The sequence below is a fragment of the Sinohyriopsis cumingii genome, chromosome 7 (genome assembly GCF_028554795.1).
Source record: "Sinohyriopsis cumingii isolate HCF-2022 chromosome 7, ASM2855479v2, whole genome shotgun sequence".
NCBI lineage: Eukaryota > Metazoa > Mollusca > Bivalvia > Unionida > Unionidae > Sinohyriopsis > Sinohyriopsis cumingii.
Genome location: NC_142967.1, coordinates 53,946,780 through 53,953,985, shown reverse-complemented (window position 1 = coordinate 53,953,985; position 7,206 = coordinate 53,946,780).

Below are 7,206 nucleotides of genomic sequence, written 5' to 3'. Positions count from 1 at the left end.
ATGTACGGAAAGAGGGTTGGGATGTTATGCTGAAAAGCGAGGGAAAGTTAGGCTGAAAAGGGAGTTTAATTTTTTAATCCTTGATTCAGGAGCACATTTGCTTTTGAAGTTGAAAGTACGAAAAGATCTGTTACTGCGTGTATACCGGATATAATAAAACGATATCTATTGATTCCTGCCTTCGACAAACGTTAACCGTGAACATAATGGAATACATACATACATACATACATACACACACACACACACACACACACACACACATATATATATATATATATATATATATATATATATATATATATATATATATATATATATATATATATATATATATATATATATATATATATGTCCTAGCTTGGCCGATAGATGTCTGGATCCAGCACTGAAAACTTAAAGTAAATGTTCTGCTATACGGAATGGTTGTTTTAAAAGAAATATATAACTTGATCGTAACTTAAATCATTGTAGAAGATAGCACGTTCTAAACAAAACTCGTAATGGATGTCTTTCAAACCACCACGTAATATTGTTTTTTGCAGAGGGTTCCAGTCTAATAAAATTTTGGACACAACTTACTTATATGCATCGTATACATTTGAATATAAGTGGCTGTCCTGGATATTCGGACCATATCGATTTAGAGTGTCCATTTTCCGATCATTGTCATCTTCTCCGTAAACAAAGTTTGGTCGAACATCTTCAGGGGCCGGGAGCCACGGTAGTACCTAATCTTGAATCTCACTAATAATAATAATAATAACAGCATCACCCGCGGTTTGGTCTTCGCAAACAAGTAGAGTCTGTTAAATGTTTCCTGATTGCTCCTGCAAACGTAAAGTCAGTATTCTTGAATGAAAAATAAATTAATAACTACACACTAATATACTAAATGGCTGTTAAAATAAAGATGTTGTTGTTTAAACTCAGAGAAAGCTCAAGCGAAAGTAACCCGTGCAAAGTAAACATTTAAATAAACCAATCCACAATCCAACCCCAACCCCAACCCCATTTCAAGAGTCAAAATTAACTTAAACCGAATATACGTGTTTGATAACATATTAAACTTGAACCGTATGTGTGGTCGTGTGCTCGCTTTGAACTAAATGCTTTTGAACTATTATCTTAAAGCTGCTTCGCCATTATGTGCTTATAAAATACAACAAAAATTATTTTTAATGCATTTTAATATAATATCTATATGGAAACCTAATTATAGTCATTATTAAAATATGTGAATTCGTTAGAAAACGGAGCATTCTCTTGAAATAACATGCAGCACCTAAAGCCTCACTATATATGTGTCCGTGCGTCTTAAGATATAAAAGTTCTACATGAAATATTACTTTAATCCAGTTGATATGAAAAATGAAAGGATATATCAATATTCTGATTTTATTATGCTTAAGATGTGATTTAAAATCGTGCCTCTGGACTGAATGCGATTAAACAAGGAGAGATTTAAGAAGCCATCTGTGGCTTTTTTATTGCGTATATCATGGTATTTTTGCCTTACATGTTTGCAGGAATTCTTAAAATTCTTGGCACAAAGTTTTTATATCACGGTTACGTACCCCTACGATGATGCCTTGGATTTGATTTCTCGAACACGTTTCTCCGGCGTGATCAGTTCTTCTTGATCAGTTTTTGTAACCGGAAGTCGATACCTCTGCAATTTCCTTTCCTTCTCAATCTGTTTTGGACCCGCCTCTTCCGCTCCTTTGACTGCAGCTCTGACTGAAGGTCCTTTGTCTAAATCTGGTCTTTCCGGTTCCGTCTCTATTGGCAGCTGTAGTCTTTCTTCGAATTTAGAACGGGACGGATTTAGGACGGGGCGGAGATCTTTTTTTTTTTTTTGTCGAAGAAGTGGGAAATAAACGAGCGGGAGAGAAGATTTTGCGGCCAGCGCTTCTTTTGGAATAACGGTCGGTTTTTGCTGAAGACAGTAAAAAAGACATTAATAGTTTCGTTTAAACAGACTTCTTGCATTAGTGTGAGATCTTCGCACACAAAAAGTTTGTCGAAGGGATATATTAACGACTCTAACACTCAAAACAATGGATTCCAAGCACTTGGTAAAATCGCCGATTGTTCACGGAATAGTAAGCACTATCAATAAAAGCTTAGGTTACGTTGGTGCACAATTTTATTATTATTTATTTTTACTGTTTTGATAGATCTCAACCAATATCTAAAGGTAATATAAGTTTTATCCTCAACACAAAAGTTTGAAAATTCCCAGTGCGTGAAACTAATTCACCGGCTACAGGCAAGGGGCTCTCATTGTCTGTTTTGTACCGAAACATTCTACCACACACACACACACACACACACACACATATATATATATATATATATATATATATATATATATATATATATATATATATATATATATATATATATATATAACATGGCATTTAAAGTGTTGGTATAAAGCAATTTGATATACCATTACTTTTGGTATATCAAATTGTGACCCGCCCATGGCGCAATAATACGCATATATAAACATTCTTTCAAACGTCTGCGGTTGAATCTAGATCATTGATACATTTCCACACATTAATCATTAGTGACGTATAGAAATAATGATAAAAAGTATTAATAATCTCCGTTTTCTATATGGTACACATTTTCATCACAATCCTTTCTGCTTTCTGTTCCCCCTCCCCTCTCATGCATAACGGACAAACTACGAAGAACAGTGGAGTGAGAGAGAAAAGGAATTTTGGCTAGATTAAAACCTTGAAATAGAAATTACACCAAATAACCTACAAGAATATGGTTCCTCGCAACAGCATGTGTGCACTTTCCTTGGTATTTGTCTACAGTATTTATCAATGGTACAAAGTTGCATACAATGTCGACATTATACGGTAAATTTCTCGCTTAGGTGGTACATATATTGTGATGTATTTAATGGTTTGTTGTTCTTGTTGTTTCTCAAACATACTATAATGTTCTAAAAATCCATTACTATTATTATTAAATATTAAAATGTATAAAGCCCCCCCCCCCTCTGGACCATCGTAGCAAGATACGAGCTAAATCTATGAAATGACGAGCCTAGAGTATTTTCGTTCGTGTCATCTCACGATGTCTCTGGACTTATGAATGATGGTAAGTCATTTATACTTCATGAGAACTGAGATGTTATTACATTTTATTTACAATTTGTTATAACCGATTATGAAATGTGATTATTGCTTCGTGTTGTATCCACAATTTTTTATAGTAGTATACGTGTTCTTTGAATAAACATACCAGATAGAACCGTGCTTGTTAAAAATATATGAGAAAGATATAAACCCCAAAAGTTGAAATTTTTTCTTAAAGAATTAAATACACACCCCCCTCACTCTCTCTCTCTCTCTCACTCTTTTTCTCTTTTTCTCATACTTACTAATTCCCAATAGCAAACTATTTTCATGTATATAATTTATAAAACGGATTGTACCATTCTATTGTTAAAAATATCATACAATTAATTCTGAAGTATCCATTTCATTGTGGAGCACGTACAAGCAGCAAACACGTCAGCAGCAGATTTCTTAATTCCATCATTTCGACGTTATAACGCATAAAAACAGCGCAGTATTCTACAGCTTGCAAATTACAAGTTCATGTGTATTTAATTCACCGTTGACCGCCCTTTCTCACTAAAGGGACACAACTTGGTCCGCACGCAGCTAATGCGTGTACCTCCTTTTATCTGTTTAGGAATCAATGTCGCATAATTCAACAACTTAACTTGTTGCTGTCATGAAAATTTTTCTTTCAGCCTTACTAATCTATATCCTTTAGAGTACAGACATAATATTCTTTAATTAGTTTTAATACCTTCAGAAGTAATATGAATCAACTCATTAGTATGACGAGGCGTAACCAGTACACTGTCATACATTTATCTTGGAATAGTTGTCGTTCATTTCGAGTCAGTATTATATTGTAGTATATCATGACAATTAATGTGATTTGTTTTTTACTTTCATCGAATAAGAATCGTATAACTTCTCACATAAAAGTTACACACAAATGTGAAAGTTAGAAACTAAATACTGAAGTTGTTCCTTATACTTCGCACATGTTAAGCATATGTATGTATGTATGTATGTATGTATCTTTGTATGTATGCATGTATATATGTATGTATGTATATATGTATGTATGTATGCATGCATGCATGCATGCATGGATAGATGTATGTATGTATGTATGTAGTGTGAGTGTGTGATCTAGGTTCATCGAAGATCTGTACAATATAACTTTGAGACTATAAATATTTTATGAGTTAAATCTATTTTCGTTAATTTCTAAACCCGTATATAGTCTTTTCAAGCTATATTATTTCTACTAGTCAAACAATGTCATATAAATATATCCCATTGTTTAAATAAAATTTTGGATTTTAATTCATTTAGTTATGTTGTCATTAATACCGTACTTTACTCGTTTATAAGTCAAGTTTCAACTGCAAGCAAATAGGCCCTGACCTGCCTTCGCTTAATGCGCCGGCAGAACGAGGTCTATATTGATTATGCAACTGATTAGTTCTAACAAACTGCATAAACCCAGATCAGGCTTTGCATTACCGATGGCTGATCTTGGTCGGTGCAGCTTGGCTGGCCTCAACTTCTAAGTGATGATATATATATATACGTCACCAACATAATAATTATTGTAGGTATCAGCGAAAGTTTACTTACCGTTTCATCAATTGATGATTTTTATATTACAACAGTCAAAATAACAAACCCACGTTTCACTTTAAGAGAGCAAGAAAGTTTAAAATAACAGGCCATACATTGTCTTAGAACCCAAGAGGCGGACGTTCCAATAATCGAATGTTCATATGTAAAAATAACAATGACACATTCCATCCAAATCACCAGCTTTTTCTTAGTACAAAACCTGTTGAAAGAACTTACACTGCCCGACAAACATTTGCACCCAAACTATCAGAAGTCACACAAACAATGTCAGGACTCGGTTTTCGTAATCACACGGACAGATGAACTTTTTTGGGGTGGGTGGGTGGGTGGAATAATACCTGTTCTCAAAGTAGAGAAAAGCCTATGACAGTGAATTTGAAAATAATACAAGAACAGAATAAAGTAACGAAGGCAAGTGGAATACTAAGAGTGCAAGTCATGAAAATGGATTTTGTTTATTTGTTTGCGAGAAATAATTTTCATGGGAATATTGAGTCACAAAAAGGTACAAAAATCCTTTCGTCAGCAGTATTTTTGTCATTAATACTTTTCAAACATGTCCCTGGCTTCCTATTACTCTTTGGCTCATAATGAAAAGGCTTGACGAAGTCGTTTATGAGATAGACAATTGAGTAAAATGTTAAAGCATTTGAAGCTTGTTCTACTTTTGGGTCACTCTGGAACACAATAAACAATCGGCCATATCGTTGTTTTAGTTTAAAACTTACGACAAGCACAAACACTCACAGTATTTTTTCTTTCATGTTTATAAGAGTGGTGTGCAGATAATTGTTCATTTAGTCAGACACAAATACTTCCACAGAGACAGACATTCATACAGACAAACAGACGTTCAGATAGACAGTCAGATATATATACTGACAAATATTTTGATAGATATATATAAATACTTGGGGAAACTAAATTCATTAATGGACCGATGAAATTAATCTTCTTTTTCGTTCAGAAAGAAAATTTTGGCACTAAATGACTAAATGTAACGTCAGTCGGTTGAGGTGAATACAAAAACGATATACGAATTATGTTGCCGCTTCCCAACATATGAGTGCGAATGTGTGCGTGCATGAGAGAGAGAGAGAGAGAGAGAGAGAGAGAGAGAGAGACTGTTCATTTTACAAGGTCCTTGATTGTATGATATGAAGGTAATGGTAAGTAGTGGATTGTCGGTCTAACTTCTCGTCTTTAGATTTTAGAAATAAGCAATTCGAATCCTTCATGCTCCTTTTAGTAAACATCCTCTTTGGCAGTTGTTGATCTTGTTTTGTTTTAAAGGCAAGCTGCGAGAGAGTGAGATGCTAAAATAACTGAGTGTAACATAAGTGAGAAAGGAGATGCAACGAGGGCTGAATGTAACATAAGTGAACAAGAAGATACACAGAGGCCTGCGTGTAACGCAAGTGAGCAAGGCGATGTGTCCAATATTAGAAACCAGCTCATTAACTTTATCATAAACTGTGTTATTTATTGCAAGTATAACATATGTATTATTTCCAGTAATGAAAAACATTAAAGATAAAGAAAGTAATGCGATGATTTCAAGTCGAATTTATAGTTTAAAGCAAAGTAAAAAGTGTATGTAGACATACACAAGCGAGATTTCTTTTGGTGAACTAATTTCAAATTCAAGTACCAGAATTTCATGAATTTTGTGTTAGTATATTAACAAATAGCAATATAATAAATTTGATGTTGAAGTTTGTCTTTCCCAGTTTTTAAAATATGATTTTGGTGGTTATAAATTACATATCTCCTTTTCAGTCTTTAACATAGGCACAAGTGATCTTACACAAACGTAAATGCAGAGAATCAAAGTATCCATGCTACTGATAAAGCTGTCAAATGAAAGTATTATTCATTTCGGTTGGCCTAGTATTCTAAACTGAACCCATCTAGTGTTCACTGCCATCTTACCTCTGTCCATGTTGGTTCGAGCCGCTGGCCCTTCCAATGTGCTCATCTGAGAAAACATGCCGTTAACATCGGTCGGTGGGTATTACCGGGCTTTTCCCGAGTTCTTCCTCGATCAATGATAAGTCCAAATAAGAACAACAACAATTATTGATTTCAACATCATAAACGGCTTTCATGCCGTTCATGGTTCCAGAAACAAATGTTTCACGTTTTCTCAGTCAAGCACTGCTATTGTCCAAATATTACCTCTTTAATAAGTGCCTCAAACCCATTTCCTTTGGATCGTAAAGTGCCTCAAACCCATTTCCTTTGGATGGTAAAGTGCCTCAAACCCATATTCACTGGATGGCATGAGTGAAGTTACAGTACAAGAAATATATGGAGATGTTCATACGAATATGAATAGCTCAAATTCCTAAAATATTATTATTTGTTGTCAATATCATATCACATAATATACTTCATTAAAGTAAGATAAATATACACCATTTTATCATTATTTGTAATGGAACTAGTAGACTGAATATATATATATATATATATATATATATATATA